Below are 20329 nucleotides of genomic sequence, written 5' to 3'. Positions count from 1 at the left end.
TTTTGTCATGTTTCTCAGGTCTTTGTCTGAATTTCTACGAACATTATTGCTAAGGATTGTCTTATTGCATTGGAGTCACACTGGGTTAAATATGTACACTTGGGTTTTAAGGGGTATTTATTATTTTCTTCTTTTTTTTGGGTTGTATGGAAGCCCCAAACGCAATTTCATTGTTCTTGACAATGACAATAAATAAATAAATACTAATACATACTAAATACTAGGAAAAAATGGATTTTAAATTTACGTTTACAGTCGGGAGGAGCAGAGTCTGCCAATGCCCGTGTCTGCAGCGACCACTTCGTCAGAGGTAATGTTATGTTTGCAAACGAACTTATTAGCATTAGGTTGTCGTTAAATTCTCGTTTACTTAGTGCTTTTAAGTTAGTAGTCTAATATTGACTTGATTGGGACTATAGGCTGCCCAAGTGCTTTGGATGACGAAGAGTCGGAGGACTGGGCTCCGACGGTCAATCTCGGCTACGAACGAAAACCCAGATCGGAATCAGTTCTCAAACGAGAGAAAAGAATGAAGCTTAAGGCAGAACAGCATCGATGTGCAGAGGCGATTTTGGATATGCAACAGACGGCTGAGAGCCCGGATTTGAGCCTACTTAATTAGGCTACTAACCCTGCCATACAATTGCAATGAGCTGCAATCACTTCTCCATCCTCCTTTGCAATTACCCAAGTCTTCAGAGGTGTCTCGTTAGACCTCTGAGAATGGTTTACCTTGAAACAAACAACTGTCACTCTAACGAAGTCCTAAGGATGTGGCATGTTTGTTGACGTTAAAGCCGCTACCGCTAACTGTTAGCGTGTTTAAGATAAAGCAATATAAGAACAAACACTCACCCTTGCAAACACCAAACTGTATCCATCACGGAGACGTTTTGTTCCAAGGTTGTGGACCCACCCGCTGACAAAAAAATTGTACGCCTCCAGACTCTTGAAAGCTTTCATTTGCTGCCTAGTGTAGTAAGAAGTCTGGAGGACCAAGTAGTTGGTGATATCCACAGCCTCGATAGTAGGCAAATCCTTTACTTCTGTGGTGTATTCGGACATTTTCAAAGAATACGGATCACGTCCGATATATTTTTTAACTATCTGTTTATATCTCTCCCGAGAAACGGGGTCTAAAGTTGCACAATAGCTGCTCTCCTGACTCTCCACAGTGTCCTCCATGTTTACTTCCGCCCTCCACTCAAAAATCGCGCTGCCTCCGCACGTCATCAGAACCACGTGACCGCAACCCAACTATTGCAATCTACTGTGTGTATATAAAAGTGCCTGAGATAATAAAGAATGCTTGGATTTCCTAACTCTTATTTGGAGCCCAGGCAATTGTCTGCCAGTCCATGACCTCATATATCTTATTTCTCACTCTTTCTATGTGAGATGGACTGCTCTTTAAACTTACTTAAATATATATAATTTTTCCAAGTGCAGTAGTATTTTTCATGGAGCTTATTTTGCAGGTGAAGTTGTTGTGGGCTGTAACGGTAAGTAGAGCGGGCAGGTCTTCATTGCCAAAGTGCTTGGTAGTAATGGTGAAAATTGGCTGATGTGTTTGAGATCTAGCACTAGTCCAAGTGGAGAGACTGTTTCAAAATGACACATAAATGGAATTTCCTTCCTCCTGCTCACCGTGCTGCACATCCTAACCTCTACCATGTAAAGAAAAGAGAGAAATGTGTGTCACCAAATAAATTCAGAGAGAAAAGAAGGCAAGCTGGTGGGTTTGTGTGCGTATTCACGGGAAAATGTGTTTACAGTATGTATGGTAGATGTGTGTTATCAGTGTGAGACGACAATCCAGCAAGAATGAGATGGGTGAAAGAAAAAGCAATTGTCCTGTAGGGCTCAGACACTCATGAAATTAATCTATTATCTTCCTGTGCAGCTGCCATGTACTATACAAGGTGCTTGACAATTCCCTGTGCCATTGCAACTCCGTGACATTTGCCCATTCACTAAGCTCGCTGACACCAACAGGATCTGGCCTTGCCGCCAAATTAAGGCAACGAGTGGGGAAATGAGAGCGGTGGCATCGGCCAGGAAGAGCCAGAGAGGCGGGATAGATTACCCCTTGTGTTTGAAGACCTGACCTAAGCACCTTGCCCAGGGGCTTTTTATCAGCTGGAGCTGAAAAACACCTTCAGGAGGGATACGACGATATAACCACAGCCAGTTGTAATGGTGTGACAAGGCTGTGCTGTCCTTGCACAAGTCTTCACTGCCCTCCCTCCTCCCTTCACTACTATCCCCTACCCTTCTTCCTCCCTCTCTACCAGACTGAGTCCTCTATCTAAAACTCCGTCCAGTTGGGAATGGGCAGACTTTAAATGCCTGTCGCCCAGTGTCACAGAAGTAGCTGCACACGGGGTGTCCAGTGTGACAACACAGTCTGGGTCCTGTCAAGGGCAAAATGAATTTGTTGGAGGAAGGAATGTGGAGGGGGAGAGAGAGAGCAGAGAGGGGATATATTATGGCAAATGATGAATAACCCGAAGGTGCACAGATACTCCGCAAAAGCGATGAAAAGAGGCGAGACGAGATGGGAGGAAAAGAAGAGCGGTAAAGAGGGGTCTAGCCTGGCTGTAGCTAGCTCAGGCTTACGGATAGCAGCTGTCAAAGGAGCAAAGTTTTATTTATTTAATGTTGGTCTGCTTAAAGAGACAGGTGAAGGTCAGGTTATGTGTCTGCTCCCCAGCTTTGTTGTGTGAGCTGGATCAATTTATGAAATATGTCTGTTAACAATGCTGCCGATGTAATCTCTCTCACCTCCTTATGCACTCTTTCACACTCCAGTCTCCTTTTCTACTATTAGACTCCTGCTCTTGCCACTACAGCTAAGGTAACCTCATCACTATAACCACTGCTGCTGCAATTTTATGATTTAGAGGTCAGAGTATTGTTTCTTTGAAGAGGTAACTGGGAGGGTCTGACAGCTGTGACGACAGTATCAGTGTGGTCAAATGTTATATATTTCCAGGAAATGGTTATTTATTGTTTAATAGCCCAAGGATAGCTGGTCTTTTGTAAATCAATTGAAAGTTGTGTATTATATTTCAATTCCACATCACCGCTTATCCATTATCTACAGTCTGGACTCCTGTACTGCCACATGTACTGTGATTAACTACCACTTTTTAAAGTAATGTACTTCTGTTTATACAGTGCTGTATATTGTATTTATACGATACGCATAACGTGCAATTATAATTTATGTCTGTTGTTGGGTGTTTGCTTTTAGTCTAACAGGCCAAGTGCTTTAAGAGCCAGTTTTACATAAAGTAATGAACAAAGCAGGAGTTTAAAGGTACACTGCAAAAAATATCCAAATATTTGAAATATTGGGAAATAAATGCTTAATTTGAGAAGTAATTTTCTTTCTTAATTTGAGTGAAAACCTAAAGTGAAAACTTAGTGGCTAAACCAGAAGATTTCTTAATTATGTGACAGATCATTTAACAAAGTAGTTGTTCTCTTACACCAATACCAGCATAGCAATATTACCAAAACAAAATAGTCACTGGCGATTGCATTTTTCAACATAAGGAATATACATACATACATACATATATATATATATATATATATATATATATATATATATATATATATATATATATATATTGCAAACAAGGAATTAAATGTGGTGGTTTTGGTTTATTTTTGCCAAAAATAATATGGTAAGTCCATGACTGCGAACAAAAATCTTCTTCATATGCACAGAGTAGCATTACCAGAGCATCTAAATTCAGTTTAATTTGGTGAACTTTACATGTTGGACTCTCACAATTACCCCGTCTCTGTCCTCAGTGTCAGCGCCATAAACTCAGGAATGCTGGTAGTTAGAAGCAGAAGCACTGAAAGTGTGGGGTCATAAGCTTGAGTCAAAGTTGAGTGTTTTTTTTTCCATTTCATTCTTTTTACTAACAAACTTTTACTAACGTTAAGATAACGTCCGGTGATTTTGGTTCTGCTTTCACTTTCGGAACTATTTTTCAACCATTTCAACCTGTTTATCTACAAAGATGTCTCATCAGTATTGTTTTATTCCTACTCTCTTGTTTCTGGTTGATCCTCAGAAAACCCTACAGCTTGACCACCACAACTGTTTCACTCTTATATCATCTTTTAAATCTGCCCCAAAAAGTCATTATCATTATTAAATAACCATTCAGTTTAGAAATGTTGGCAGCAGTGTTGTGTACTTAGCGCATCCCATAGATATGTGTTTGTGGTGGTTGTGCTTGGTGCTCAGTTTAATCTCATTCTGACTCTCTGGCATGCCACGCAGACTGTGGCCTGGATCACTGCTTCACGACCAGGCCCCGCGGTCCTTTGCTTAGCCGGCAGACCAGAGCAGAATCATTCACAGTTCGTTACAAACCCCAAAGCGTGTCTGATCACTCTGAAGATAGCATATTCTTTTGAGTGGCTCTCCTTCTTCTACCTCCTGAAAAAAGAGTGAAAGAGGGTAACAATGTGGGTTTTTTAGGGATATATCTTTTTGGAAAGTGGTTGCACATCTGAGTTTAATACGGTGTTTTGTTGGTGGAGATGGGTCACACCATTCGTCTTCCCTTAAGTGAAGGTATTCCTGGGGGTAGGAAAACAGGCTGACAGGGTTGTGACTAAACAGTGTGAACGACAGCAAACCAAGGGAAAAAGCAGAAAGACCAGTTTGTTTTGGATAGCTGCAGGCTGGACAATTTATAGACAGAGAGCCGGAACGTCTAACCCCCCCCCCCCCCCAAATTCAAGATTAAGAAGTAAAATGATTCCAAAATGACCACATATTACAGAGTAAAGATGAATTTGATGGAAAGTGTATATGACATGGGTACTTAGCGGTAGGCAAAGGAAACCGAATGAGGAGAAGAGATCGGGCCACATAAGGTCCAACTGTTACATTTTGTGAGTGATGTAAATAAGAGCTTTGGAGATTCCGAACCCAAGAGCCATGACCATGTAATTATCACAACTTAGGGATCAATATCCGCTCATTTGCAGAACAAAGCTGCAATCTAACCATCAGTCCTCTTTGCTCCCTTTCTTGCATGTGTCTAAGTGACTTTGACAACTAAACTGCATGTGTGCCCAGTTTTTAAAATAGCTTGTCTTTCTTTCATGTGGCAGCATATTGAGCGCTCCCATGCACACATAATTTTTATGAAATACGTTAGTGTCGAGCATGTGCTCCTTGGCCCTGAATATCAAGAAACTGACACTGATAGAGAATTTATTTGATCCACACAGTCGTATCCCTCCACCCTTATTCAAACTGTGGATTCATCTAAATTCTATGGAATCTACAGCAACACATTTCTCTTTTTCTCTTTCTCTCTTTACGCCCTCAGAGTTCAGAAGCTTGTAGGTCTTTAATTATGTATAATATTCTTTTGCCCTGTTTTATGGAAACTCCAGACTGGATTCGCTCAAGTCATCGACTTGAAAGTTTGAAAACCTCCAGTGACAAGAATATTAATGTGCCAGCAGTGTCATATCTGTTTCAGCTCATGCATATTCAATGTCCCCCCAGCTCTCCAAGATTTATGTCAGACTTTGCCAGAGTGTAGTTTTCCACCATTGGAGATAATAGCATGCTAAATTGATGTTATCGGGGGCAGGTTTTTTTTTCTTTTTTTTTCGTCTCTACTCTTCTCCAGGTCGGGGGGTTGTGGAGGGGAGCGAGGAGCAACCTACTTGTCTGGCTGCTATTCAGTCTGTTGGCAGCTTTAATGCTCACCTCAACCCACCGGCCTGTTCTGTAGTAGTAGCAGACTGAAAACCTCTGTCATGGGTGGAGAGGAGAGCATATTTTGGAAGGAGATTAGGGGCGATCCTGTGGATTATCTTTTAATTAAGGACGGTTGAGTTGTGCCCACTCTGGTGGAGCAAACGCCCAGCTGCTAATGAAGTTTAAACAGACATACTTTATTTAATTACCGCTAATCGCTGGGGCCCAAAGTCCAGCCCTCTTTGATCTGCCTGTCGCACTGTAATCTTCCTGGCAGATACCATCTCCCGTTCTACCCGGATCCCTTTTAGAAGTTGCTACGGGAAGTCCAAGATTAACCATGGGTTAATTGAGACAGCCAGGGTGGAAGTGTGTGTGTGTGTGTGTGCGCGCGCACGTGTGCGTGTGTGTGACAGAGAGAGAGGACAAGAGATGGAGAGTAGGAGGGAGGATGGGAGGTAAGTTGACTGATGTGTTTGTGGCTTTAGAAGTCATCCTGTTTTGTCTCTCTCTCTCTCTCTCCAGGATGTTTTGGTCACATGCTGCTTGACTGGTTGCCATTATGGTTTACCAGGGGGACCCAGAGTACAACTGACGTCTTTTTGGAAGATTTCTGAGCACTGTTTAGTGTCCTTTTATCAGCTTGTAATGTCTAGTGAACTATTCACAATTCCATATTTTTCATATCTGGGACTTTCTAAAATTTCTGTTGAGTTAGTCAAGCAAACATTCAAGCCTTTCTCTGATGGATGTTCTTTGTGCGTACCAGACATCTCACAGTGCGTCCTTCCACCCCTCCACATTCCCATACACCTTTACATCACTGATCCAGCTGTTGTTTCCTTCAGTGGTGTTTATTGAACATATCAGCGTAAACGGATGGTGAGAAACCTCGCTGTAAGGAACGGAAAGGTCAGCAGAGGCAGCAGAGAGTACGGTGGAGGGGTTTGTGTGACACTGGGTGTGTGAGAGAGGAGAGGAAAGAGAGGAGGGGGTGTCTTTATCTGACCTGGGGGAGCTATGGGCTTCCTGTTAATTGGGTTAGTGTAGCGACCAGGGGCAAACCGTGTGACTGGAGAAAAATACTGTGAGAAAAACCCTAAGAGGCATTTTTGTTTCAGCTGAGACATATGGCAGAGGAGCTGTGAGCACACTGAGTCTTCATCTGGAGGTGTGAGAAAGAGCAGAGAGAAAGAGGGAGATGCATGTTTCCCCAAATTAATGCGGTATCCCCAAATCGAGTTTAGAAGAGCCAGCGGACACACTTGCTGTGGTAAACTGATCTCCCTATCCGTAGCTCTATCTAACATATGCACACACGCACACAAACATATACATATACACAAACTCAAAATCCTTTGTCTTTCTAACTCTCACACCCTCCCCAAAATCTCCTCACCCTTTCAGTATGTTTCTATTTCTTTACTTTACCCCTTTGCACTCGCCTGCCTGTTCCCATCCTCCACAGCTGAAAGATTGCCAATAAATGAGTGATTTATATTCCGATAAGACATGTTAACTAAACCGCTGCTTGCATATTCATACCTGAAGCTGTTGATTAATGCCGGCTTCACCATAACAGAAAATGTGTATTGTTTTTCTTCCTTTTTTTCTTCTTTTTTTTCATTGTAACATGAACCATAGAGTCAGTAAAGGCTGGTCTGTGCCTCACAAAGAGATTTACTGCTTTAATTATCCAAAGTAAAATGGCTAAAAATATTCATAGCCCTGCTTAAAACATGGTTGATGGAATTATGCATTGCATTTTGTGAATAATTGAATCTTTTCTTCAGATTGTGACAGAATAGCTAATTTATTAATAGACGTACACAAAGTCGAGTCAAAGCCTGTGTCGGTCCTGCGGGTAGAACTGCTTTCAAGAGAATGAACCCTTGTTAAATAAGTTACAGAACACAGTCCTGAGCAGACGCCTCAGTTGCAAACAAACCCAAAAGACAGAAAGGGAAGGGAGAGAGAAAGACAGAAAACGCGAGGAGCTTCGCAGACACCGGGTGTTAAACACAGTGACGTCTCAGAGGCCCTTCGGTAGAAGAAATGAAATATTAAATGCTTTCGTGTTTATTAACGGGATGAAACAAAGGGCTGCTTCCCTTTGACTTGTGCACATTGACACTTGGCACAGAACAAACAAAATCAAATATGGTATTGATCCATAATGGATGAAAAAGCCATCCATGAATGAGTGGCATTATTTAAGAATTAGGAAAGGGAAGAAACAGAGAGCAGGGAGACACACTGTTTGGAAACATCAACATTTTGTCAGCTGCCTGACTAATACACAAGTCTGGTTTATTACACATAAGTGTTATAGATGAATTTCATGTCATGACCAAAAATATATTATCGGGCACTATATTTTATTAAGCATTTAAAATGCTTCCACTACATCATATTTCATGCATTTATTTTTATTTTTGAATGCAAATGCACTTGATTTGTAATGGGCAACAGTTTTGAGTGAGTCAGTGCAATGCATCATGTAACATTGGCGACAGTGGTTGATGCAAGCCACTTTGCATTTCTTCCGTAGTAAAGCAGGCCCTGGGGTGACATTTAATGTTGTTAGCTGTTTAACCCCAAGTCCCTCTTCTTGAGGCCCTGTCATGTCCGAGTGGCACCCCAAATAAGCACTTTTGACATGGGGGGGCTGCAGGCCTGTGGCCCCTGCTTTTGTTGACAGTTCCTAACAAAGGGCCCCCTCTTCTATTGATTGCCCTTTGCTGTTATGCAAATTCAGAAGTCTTACTGCTGCACAACCATGGATGGAAAGTACAGGGTTTACAGTAGATAAAAAGTATCTTTTTTTTCTTTAGCAAGGCATCTGTGTTGTGTCATAGAAGTTAAACACTGTATCCCTGCAGTTGTTTAATCTCCCCAGAACAAAATAATACAGCTTAAAAGCATACACGGAGATAAATTTACAAGTGCACGGCCACAACTACATGGAGCAATGTGCATACCTAAACACAGACAGAAACAAGCAGCACTATTCACTACCTATGATCTCTCACTCACCCACATATTTAGTCTCACTAGCACACATTTGACACGCAGCTGAAAATCCCCTATAGCCTATTCCTTCTGGTTGTGGTTCAAATTCTGTCCTAATGCCTTCTCCAGCTGTGTGTTTGTGTGTCCCTGAGGAGTTCAGGCATAGCTGCTGTTGTGACCTGATAGCATCTGGGAGTAACTGATGGTTTTGCCCACATGCTTCTGAGCTTCAGGACCCCTCGGCCGTCCTTGCAAAGCCAGTTTCCCTTGGACCCTTTCAACACCTCCTCGACACCCGCTTAATACAAATTCCACCAGTGAAAATCCAAACATTCTGGGTTTTTTATTGAAAATGTGCCTGTAGAATGATTTCTCATTATCTTTGAAGTGGAATCCCTTGTCACAGTGAAACATAGAGTGAAAAGGTGAACCTAAAAGGCCACTTTACATGTTTCATTTCGATCATTCCTCATCAAGCTGCATGGTTGTAACCGGAATGAATTTCCCCCTTAAAGAAACTTTTTGCTTTTAGTTGAGTTTTGTTTTTAGCAGTGAGTTGAAGAATACATATCAGCTAGTTTGACAAATTCTTAGTTGGAAATAATTATATAATTATATAAAGCACATGGCAGGGGAGTGAGGTAAAACACCAGAATGGATGATTTTGCCTGTGAGTTATTTCATGACTGCCTTGACCTCAAAACTCAAGGTTATCAAGGCATCAGAGCAGCCTGTTCTAGGATTCCAAAACACGACAAAAAGTTGTTTATCCAAGGCTGATGAGGTGGTGATGAGTTTTTTCTTCCCTCCAAATTCGCTGAACTTTTCCATATTGTTACATAAATTGCTCGCAGAGTTGCAGTGAGGGTGAGAACGTTTTTATGTTTAGGAGTGTTTAATTGCACTGAGATGTGATAGCGGCCCTCGTGTATAGGCAAATCACGTCATCCTGTAACACTGAAGTTATATTATTTAACCCCCCGGGATCATATCCCTGGACCAGTGTGTATGAAGTGCATTTTTATCATCCCTCTCACATTTCACATGGAACTGTATGCAAGTATGTTTGTTTTCATGTCAACTTTTAAAGTGAAACAGAGGCAAAAAAAGGAGTAAAAAGTACGTGATGGCCGATGAAGGGATGCATATGACCCTCTCCGTAGGAGGAAAAATAAACAAAAAAAAGGAATGAAAAGGAGGAGGAAGAACGGAGGAGGCGGAGGAATAATAAAAACAGAAAAGAAGTGTTTCCATGCTTTCTCCAGCTGTTTTCCCATGGAAAGACACCGGTTATCCTACACAGCTTGTTACAATAGAGCAAACAAGCCTGGTGGGATCTGGAATTGACAACTTGTGTCTGCTTAGTTACACTAGTTAATGACCCTAATTATCTTCCTCCTCGCTGTGAACAGTCAATAAACAATTAGTGTGGCATATGGACCCCCTAAACTCTGTGTTTTCTATCTCCAAGACAATGGGGTGTCCTTCTCTGGCAGTGGTAAAGTGTCACTACAGGCTGATTAAAGTACATGGGAAACAGTAATCAATGGCTTATCCTAAGACCCTAAACATTATCCTTTCCTACTAGGTTTTGCCTCTCAGCTTCAAAAGCACTGACAAATGGAGCAACTTCATGCATATTGTCCATCCATATATCTTTTACCTTCTACTTCCTTAGATAATTTGTTTAGAAAGAAAGACGACATGGTGCTGATTAATATGTTTGCACTGAGGCCTTTGGGCCTATGGCTAGCTCTATCTGTGTAAGCCCCTTTCAATGACCATCTTCCACATGGCCACATCTCTGTCATATGTTTATGAGCCTTTCAATAGGGCTTTCTCTCATCCATACCAATAGGTAGACCGGAATAGCTTGCTGGAGGGAGGAAGAGACAAACCTTTTGAATATGGATGGAGTTCAGGTGAACTACACCTGAACCCTGTCTGTGATGTCTTTATAGAGAGTGTTTCTGACTTTCCTTTGCTTTTCAGCCACCATCAAAAGTTCAAGAGGCAGTAGTGTTTTGTATTCAGGGAGAAGAGAACCTTTGAAACCTTTGGGATAAAAGCGTTGCACTGTGTCAGTCTGGAAGGTAAAGGAGGAGGAGGGAGAAGGGCTAAGAGGGTGCATGAGAGGGGAGGAAAAGGGTGCACTTTGTTGTGCTGTTTCACAAGGCTAATCTGAAATAAGCACCAACCTTTATGCAGGAGAATGACTGATAAATGTTAACTAGTGTGGGCCAAGTTTTACAGCAGCTGGTGACCTTTAAATCAGGGTTCAAGGTTTTTTTAAGTCTGCTCAGACAAGTTCTTTGGTAACTGAATATAGGAATTCAAACACATTGTCAAAATTGTGATAGTCGTATTATGTATTTAACACAAAAGTACAGAGACAAAATAACTGTTAACAATTGCTCTAATAGCATTCATCTACTCTTGATAACCTATCTTAGTTTCCATTTGAGTATGACTTCATTTAGGCTGAATTAGTAGCTGATCCTGAAGAAAATCATGCAGCCGTTTTTGGAATAAGGAGGTGCTAAAGTTGCATTTTTCATTGTGATCATTTCCTTGCAGAGCAAGTTCAGACTACATTTGAGTTTTGGAAAGTTTCTGCAGTAATTTTAGATTTCTTAAAAACTGAAAAAAAGCCCAGTAGCACTGTTTTGAATTTTTCCCTTTGGCTAGAGTAGAAGATTTCTGATCTCTTGGTACGAACTGTATCCCTGCTGGCAGAGAGTCTGATGTCTTGTAATGGCCCTCCGTGGATTTGATAAGATTATTGCTTTTCTAAATGTGATGTTTTTCCCCTTACTTTTCTCTTTATATGGATACTGTTTCTGTATTCATGATACAGTATTACAGCTATGTGGCATTAAAAAAAAAGTTTGGCCTAGAATTGTGTGAAAAAAGTTTGTCATTGCTATGCATGAGGCTGTGAAGAACAGATACCAGGGTTAATCTGATGGACAAGGATACTGGCGACTGATGATGGTGGGAGTAATCAGCATTAGCTTGCACAGTAATTGCTTAATTTCCTATTAATGCATAATCATTATTATGAGATTCAAATAAAATTGATCTTACCTTGAAATAGTTTCATGCATTTTCACATATAATCAACAACTGCGATGTAAATATATTTGGGCATATGAGTGCAGCGCAAACACAAGTTCATACTCTGGCCTCTTTGATATGAATGCACGTGTGGGGAACAGCTGCAATGATCCATCATCATCTCAAAACAAGACAAAACAGAAGGAGGGTCTTTTTGTGTTTTGATTTGATTTTAAATTGGAGCTTAAGGTAACTGTCTTTGGAGGAACACTGGTTATGTTTCCACTCCTCAACTTTTTTTGTTCTTTCCAATGGGCGTGTTTGAATGTGAAAGAAAAGGCATGACGAAGTGAAACAGTAAACTGATTGAACAAGTTAATAGAAATTTGGTCTGTAGTTTAAAAAAGAAAAGGGTTAAAAAAAGAAGAGGTAGGCAAAGATAATACTATAAGAAATATCCGAGACATTTGTCTACTGTTGTTGTCAGTAGGCTTAATCATTTGTGTGACCAGGCCTGCTCTTGTTGTACCCTGTAGGCTAGTTTAGCTTAGTCTTTCTCTTCATGCTTGAAGATGATAAAATTTTTCTCTCCTGTTGTGTGTTTTGTATTTGGACCACACAAAATGCATTACAGAGTGTAGATAGTTCTTCCCTGAAGGTGTCCTTAGGGGAGCACAAATTGCCCAACCCTAGTGTAATTTGTGTCTTACCAACAAATACTATAGATTCTATGTGTTTTTTATTTGTAAAAAAACAAACAAAAAAGCTTTGTGTTCATGCTGTCAGTTGTCTTGATGTGGTTTTTCAAGTATGTTTCAGTTTTTGTTTTATGCCCCTTATCCCTGGTGCCAGGGCATCAGGACGAGTCTATAATAAAATGCAACAATTCGCCAATTCATACTAGGTGTAAATTACTCTGAAAGCTTTGGTTCTGGTTGAATACCTGGGAAAATTACTCTTAATTTAAAAGCATGCATGTTTTGGGGTTTTTTTCCTAGGAGAGATAAACCTACGTTCTAACTTTGCAATTACAAATCACAGCGCTAAAAATGTTGCACTTGTGTGTCGCTCTACCAGTGGTTGGCTGCTACTTGAAACATGCCTTTTTTGGTACGCAATTAGGCTGACTCGGTACTTATGCACTAATGGTAAGATGGTCAGCTCAGGGGATTAACTTAGTTGTGTTGGAGGGTTGGTGAAGGGGTCTGCTTGTGAGAAGCCCTATTGTCCTACTGGGTCACTGATCTAGGGGTTCATACCCACTCAAGACCAGGACTTTACCCTCCTTCTCTCTCCACTTCAGCAGGCAACAGAATTGGCTGCATTGTGTGATATGAGGTGGAAAAGAGTCCGCCGCCCCACCCATCCACTTGGGTTTTGGAGTGTGTTTTGAGCAGCGCTCATCACAACACTGGCTGTGCACATGCACACACTCACACACACAAATGCGCAGTGGCGTCCTATCTGCACTCAATAACCAAAGGGAAACTCCAGCTGGGAGAGCCATTGATGCCTCCGTAACAGGCTGATTGTTTCCTATAGGAGAGGGAGGAGCGGGGAGGAGAGAGTGGGCAGTTCTCTAACTCCACCCCAAGGCTTTGAGTGGGGCCTAGCAGGTGTAAACACCCACTGCTTTTTGCTTTATGAGTGGGCAAGAGAAGAAGGACCCCCAGGTAGTCATGGGGCACTGCTCTGAAGGAATTAAGAAATTAAAAGTAAAGTGAAAGCGAGAGGCCCAACAAGAATCACAGGACAAAATGGATATGTGTTAGACTCGGGCCAGGTGTTCTACTGTTATGATACGAGTTGCCTCAGCCATGCTGTGAGAGGCAGATAACCTCTCTATTGACCACAGAGCCCAAGATCACCTTCCATGCTGGGGTGTCTGTAACACAACCAAACTTAAAGCAGCAGCTTAAATGGGGATAAATAATGGCATTTTCTGGCACTGGCAACACTTGTCAGCATAGGAAGGCTTCAGTGATGATTCTAGGGCCCATTCAGATGATGGAAATTCTGTCTCAATGATTCATCTCCATTTACTTAGCTATGAGTATCATATCCCTGCCAGTTGGGAAGGCGATATAGCGCAGGAGCTTAGCTTGTCCCTGAATGGGGCTATGCGAGAAAAGTTAGTATATGTTTGAGATGCTTCTGATGCTTATAATGCATACTCTTTGGGTAACGCTGTTAGGATTATAGAGTAGAAAGAGGCAAATATATAGACCAGCATGCTGTTTATCCGCCGGTTCCACACCCTCCAAACAGAACCCCATTACACAGACCAGTTTGGAGAGGCTTAACACCTGTTTTTTTTCAGCCAATATAAACTCATTCTCTCCCTCCCTCTCACTTACTTTTTGTCTTCCAATGCAAAGAGGATGAAGCCAGGGGAATGAGAAGAGCTCCATTATTGCTGTATTTTCTTTCCAGAAAAATGTTATTTACTAGAAAGATATCATCCTAGCTTTTAATCCTCTTAGTGGTGGATTGCGGTTGTACTTACATCGTCATGCACCTGCTAAACTGCCTTCTCTTAAAGCTGTATAAACACAGCCGCGGGAGCCATTGCTTTCCCAAGCCGAACCCATCAGCTTTTTTTTTTGTGCTTCTTTTTTCTGAGAGTTACACAGAGGAAGAGAGCTCACAAGAAGTTTAGAGGACATGGTGTTGAGAAGGATGATGCTCATGAGAGCAAGCAGAGACCTCTTCCTGCTACACCAGATGTGGCCAGACCCCACCTGATGCCTCTTCGCTGGTCAGCTTCTTGGTGGAGCCTCAAAACCACTAAACAGAGGAGGGCCTGTGTGTAGGAGTGTTTATACAAGGCCTGTAAGCATCCTCTCATGTCCTCACAGTCTTAAGTTCAGAGGAGCAGCCTTAATGTGGATTACAGAGCACTTAAGGGGTGGGGGGGTAGCTTTGCTTCTTTTGTACCACAGATATTTATATTTTGTTTCCTGTTGACTTGTGATTGTGATTTTAGCTAAAATGCATTAAACACATTTTATTGCAGCACTGGTCTGATGTGTCTTCTGTATAATGATTGTAAAACAAATAACTTTTGCTCCTGGGCTCGTGTATATATTTAGAAAGTTGAGCATGAGCTGTTTTTTTTCCTTGTGAATAATCCCTCTTCCTCCTCAGTAAAGGACATGTCGAGCTGGTGTGACAGGTTCTGCACTCTGTTAACATAACCTCCCCTGTTCTAACATGGTACAGACACCACTCATCCTCGTGTTCCCTGATGGGAGAGAGAGAGAGAGACAGACAGAAAGACAGCGAGAAAGTAACAGCAGCTGAGACAGAAGAAGATGAAAATAGAAAAGGTGTCCTTTATGTGTGTGTGTGTGGGGGGGGGGCTGGAGGGAGGGAACTTCGACCGCAGGCAAACAATATGGAATTTGAAATATTGGCTTGCGTTGTGATTGAACATGGCTCCCTTATCACTGGGTTGCCAGGTTGGCCAGCTATAACGATGACTTATCACAGGGCTGAGGAACTTGGAGTATATAACAAGATTCTCCGACATGACAAACACTGCCCCGAGGAGACACACACCACAATCTGTATAGACTGCCCCAATCCAGGGCATCCAGCACTGGTAATAGTGGATTCTCTTAGGAGTATAGCACAGGTAGAGTTACTTCTAAAAATGAAGAAGGTCCTCTATGTCTTTTACTTACTGACATGCATGAGATGAGAGTGCTGTGCACAGTGGCATTTTCTGTCATTAGAATAACAAGAATTTTATGTATCACTGAACTTTTGGTACGGACACACGCCTGTCACTGCCTCTGCAGTCTGCCTAGGTGTTCTAGCTTCCTGGTTTTCATAGTCACCTTGTGACCTACGCTCTCTTTTTGGAGCAATAACCAATCGCCTTTTTTATGTGCCTAAAAAGAGGATGATGTTTCAGCCTCATTTGCAACACTTTTCACTTCAGCCCAAAGTCACACTTCAGAGTATATGTTATTATAATTATACCATATTTAATTAACTCATTCTGTTGTGTTTTTTCTTACTTTCTCGCTTCTATTTAAGATTGAGTAAAAGTGTGTGCAGTGTGTGTGTGTGTGTGTGTTTTAATACGTTATATGCACAAATGTGCTGTAGATCAATAATGAGCTGTGGACTTGACTCTCTGCCTTCCTCAGTAGAGGATAAACAAGCAGATGATTCAAGGTCAAATGGATAAAGACAAGTCTTGAAGGTAGAGTAAAGGAACGATATTGTAGGTTTGGTTTTTAAATTTCCTAATCAGATAAGCCCTGATGCATTTTGGCTTTGGTAAGTTCCTCATCATGTCCTCCTTGTTCTCCATCTTTGGCCAGAAACTACACACTGGGGTTGAATAAATTAATATAGAAGCTAAATGCGTCACCCAAGTTACTAAATTGATTTGCGCCTGAACTGTTAGATGCTCAGTTTCCCCATTTAATGTTAAAGCTGTGAAAATTCCTTTGGTGTACTTGAGCTGCTCAGAACCTATGAACCATGAACTTTGACCTTTTGGCTAAACCAAAACAGATGCCAGGTGAGGTGACTCACATCCGGCTTTAAATACACTGGTGAGGAATTTTTCACCCTGTTCTCTGTGTTATTGCTTCATCTCCTCCTCCTCCTCCTACTGCATTTCTCCACTAGTAATACTCCTTAGCCATGAGAAGACCACCCCCTCTTATCTTCTACATTTTTTTTCCACTGACTCTATCCCTGTTTTCCTTTTCTTTCATATTATCTCTCTTGAGTTTTCATTAATTACGTTCCTTTGGCAGGAACTTGTTTGCTTTCCCTCTGTATGTATGTATTGCTGGCATTGGAATGGATTTGTTTATAGTTGTGACCCTTGCTGCTTGAAGTCTTAAAGCAGCTCTACTGTCAAGAGCCAAAACTCTGGCAAGGTCAGCTCATTTCTGTTTACGTTTCGAGCACTATTTACCCTCAGGGGCTTTTAAAAGCACTTCTGCAAAACATCACTTTCAGGAGGGAGAAAGGGAGCGAGAGAAAGGAAAGGAAGGTTGGAGAGAGAAAAGATTAAATAAGAAACCGAGAGGACGGTGATAGGATTCTACTTTCCCATCAGTGACACTGTCATATTATACTGAACCAGGAAATTTCTTAATCCTTCTTATAGTGTATTGAAAATTGCAAATTCGTACTTTGCTTCAGGTAACCGCACGAGTATATTGATATGAATATGGTGCATTAACCATAATTGTCCTAATTTGCCCTCTGCTGCATTAACTCTCTGCATATGCCTTAATAAAAAAGCGATATAAAAATAAATAAAAATGTTTTTGCATGATAGACCCTGAGGCTGTTGCTTGAATGCAAAACCATGGACTTGGGATTAACCCATCAATAATCACTATCTGCCGTGCCATGCATTTGCCCCGGCAGAGCTAATGATTAATCTCCCCTATATGGGACTGATCACTATCAGATTGATGAATGTACCGACCAGTCATGTTCCCGCAAACCCACGGCATGTACATACACCAATAAGTGATGATGAACAGCCTGTGTTGTTGGTTATTTATGCTGGCTGTATGGAGTAGTCCCTGTGGTTTTTGTATACAGATCTAGTCATATAGTTTTTTATATGTACTTTTTTGGCCTGTGTATGGATATTGATTTAGGTGTGTGAAGCATGAAGTGCACTGTTATATGCTGTGTAAAAGAAAGAGAAGTCATGTCTGGTTAACCTCTTATTATGGCTAACATCTTAGGAACATGCAGTAGGACCCGGACACCTCACGCTCTGAAATCCCAGTGCAAACATGCTTTCTCCAATCTGTGTGGAGCGACTGAATGTTATGTGTGCACATGTGCTTATAAATGTGTGCGATTGCAAAGCTGTATGGGCAAATTGTGTTTCTCCATGTAAGACGCACTGTATCTACCCTTGAATGATGGATGTAGATTTTGTCCTTGTTGTTGTTACTCTGCCTGGGCCTCCGTGTGTTTCATGCTGATGTCCTTGTATAGTCAGGCTTGGGTTTATTTTCTCTGGATCGACAGAGACACCTCCTCTTGAACTTTTATAGCCCCTCTTAGTGATGTGTATCTGAGAGAGCTGACCCGGGTCACCAGGCTTTACGGGCTTCCGCCTGCTTCTCATCCTCTGTGTTTGTTTTTCTTTCTCTTTGCTTTTTCATATCATTTCGTTTTGCACGTTTGCACATGAGCAGAATAAAAATGACAGAACAGAAAAGCGAACAGTTGTGAGCTTGCAGGCTATGGGAACAAAGAGAAAATAGAAAAAAAAATAATATCCCTGTTTAAAGTTTAATCCATAATAAAGTATGAAATGACCTCCTCAGAAAACATGTTCCAGTTATTGCTGTTGTTTGTTTTGTTTCTCATGCTCTCCAGACTTTACACGTTACATCTTGTGATTTTTTTGACAGGGTATCATTATACTCAATATTCTCTGAAAAACAGTAAAATAAGTTGTTAGTAGAGGTAAAAGACCAAGGGAGCAGTTTTTAGTTTCCTAGGTCTGATATTCAGTCTGGGTCATTTCATAGTATAAACTCCAATAAAGATCCAGTGCACAGCATAAAGCCTAATAAATGCCAAAACCAGTAAAGCGAGCTAGAAAGAGCTGAGGGACATGAGACCCCACGAACTTAACCCACACTTTACCTTTAACCAGAAACCCAGAACAACAGTTATACCTCATGCTAACAACCCTTAGACACCTCCTGCCTCCCCCTAACACACACACAGGTGCCTCTCGGAGAGAGAGGGCAGGACTCCTCGGGGACTTGTTCACAGTCAGAGCACCAGACCAGGTCTGGGAGGATTATCTCTGTATTACAAAACACTATAATATGGAGTTCCCCTCTACAAATTACTGACCAGACACAGGGAGCTGAAAGTCTGTGGGCCTAAACTAAAGTGACAGTTATTGGCCCCTCTAGCTCAGAAGAAAAATCTGCTAAGCCATTTGCTGTTGTCACATTTCTTGGTGGAGAATGTATTCCCATGCATTTGATACAGCCACATTTAACCATGCACTCAGGAGCTCAGTCCATAACTTTTCTCTCACTGAAATTTATAATACAGAGCTGCATTGTGAGATACTCATGTATACTGGCCACAGAGCACTCCCCTGTCTGCTGTTGACACACCATAAACAGTGACACAAACTCCGAAGAGTTGTCCTTTAAATTGTTTATGTCATTACCTTCTTTGTACCTTGAGGAGGGTAAAAGAGACAAATCTCTTCCTGTCCTTTTATGACCAATAGAGTTGGGTTTGGAAGGGGATGAAATCTTCTGGCAAGTGAAAACGTAGCTTGTCATGCAAAAACATGCATACCGAAGAGCATCTGAGGACGAGACACTTTTTGCTCCGTCACTCTTAACACATCCAAGATCCCCTGTTCATTCAGAAAGCCAAACATCTTTTATTACTTCATATCCAAACTTCTGATCTGCTCTGATCCACTCAGTCCAGAAAGCCATAGTCAATCATGCCCAATCATGAATCACCTACATTTAAATAGCAAATTGTACAGGGAGTGCAGAATTATTAGGCAAATGAGTATTTTGTCCACATCATCCTCTTCATGCATGTTGTCTTACTCCAAGCTGTATAGGCTCGAAAGCCTACTACCAATTAAGCATATTAGGTGATGTGCATCTCTGTAATGAGAAGGGGTGTGGTCTAATGACATCAACACCCTATATCAGGTGTGCATAATTATTAGGCAACATCCTTTCCTTTGGCAAAATGGGTCAAAAGAAGGACTTGACAGGCTCAGAAAAGTCAAAAATAGTGAGATATCTTGCAGAGGGATGCAGCAGTCTCAAAATTGCAAAGCTTCTGAAGCGTGATCATCGAACAATCAAGCGTTTCATTCAAAATAGTCAACAGGGTCGCAAGAAGCGTGTGGAAAAACCAAGGCGCAAAATAACTGCCCATGAACTGAGAAAAGTCAAGCGTGCAGCTGCCAAGATGCCACTTGCCACCAGTTTGGCCATATTTCAGAGCTGCAACATCACTGGAGTGCCCAAAAGCACAAGGTGTGCAATACTCAGAGACATGGCCAAGGTAAGAAAGGCTGAAAGACGACCACCACTGAACAAGACACACAAGCTGAAACGTCAAGACTGGGCCAAGAAATATCTCAAGACTGGTTTTTCTAAGGTTTTATGGACTGATGAAATGAGAGTGAGTCTTGATGGGCCAGATGGATGGGCCCGTGGCTGGATTGGTAAAGGCCAGAGAGCTCCAGTCCGACTCAGACGCCAGCAAGGTGGAGGTGGAGTACTGGTTTGGGCTGGTATCATCAAAGATGAGCTTGTGGGGCCTTTTCGGGTTGAGGATGGAGTCAAGCTCAACTCCCAGTCCTACTGCCAGTTTCTGGAAGACACCTTCTTCAAGCAGTGGTACAGGAAGAAGTCTGCATCCTTCAAGAAAAACATGATTTTCATGCAGGACAATGCTCCATCACACGCGTCCAAGTACTCCACAGCGTGGCTGGCAAGAAAGGGTATA

At 41.8% G+C, this 20329-nt stretch overlaps 1 protein-coding gene and 1 long non-coding RNA gene across 4 annotated transcripts in view; both read left to right on the top strand.

The window, feature by feature from the left end:
- The window catches only part of LOC146696829 (uncharacterized), a 311434-nt gene that overhangs the window by 194094 nt on the left and 97011 nt on the right, over positions 1-20329 (top strand). The window lies entirely within an intron of this gene.
- LOC146696830 (uncharacterized) lies at positions 229-1194 on the top strand. The gene is made up of 2 exons (XR_014923118.1): positions 229-310; positions 420-1194. It is a non-coding gene; the product is annotated as an uncharacterized LOC146696830 (long non-coding RNA).

This window comes from Copadichromis virginalis, linkage group LG12, assembly GCF_057382275.1.
Source record: "Copadichromis virginalis isolate Kocher_CV1m ecotype Utaka linkage group LG12, C_Virginalis_male_GT1.1, whole genome shotgun sequence".
Taxonomy (NCBI): Eukaryota; Metazoa; Chordata; class Actinopteri; order Cichliformes; family Cichlidae; genus Copadichromis; species Copadichromis virginalis.
The sequence above is the reverse complement of the archived record's forward strand: the minus strand, read 5'-3'. Positions and strand labels throughout refer to the sequence as shown.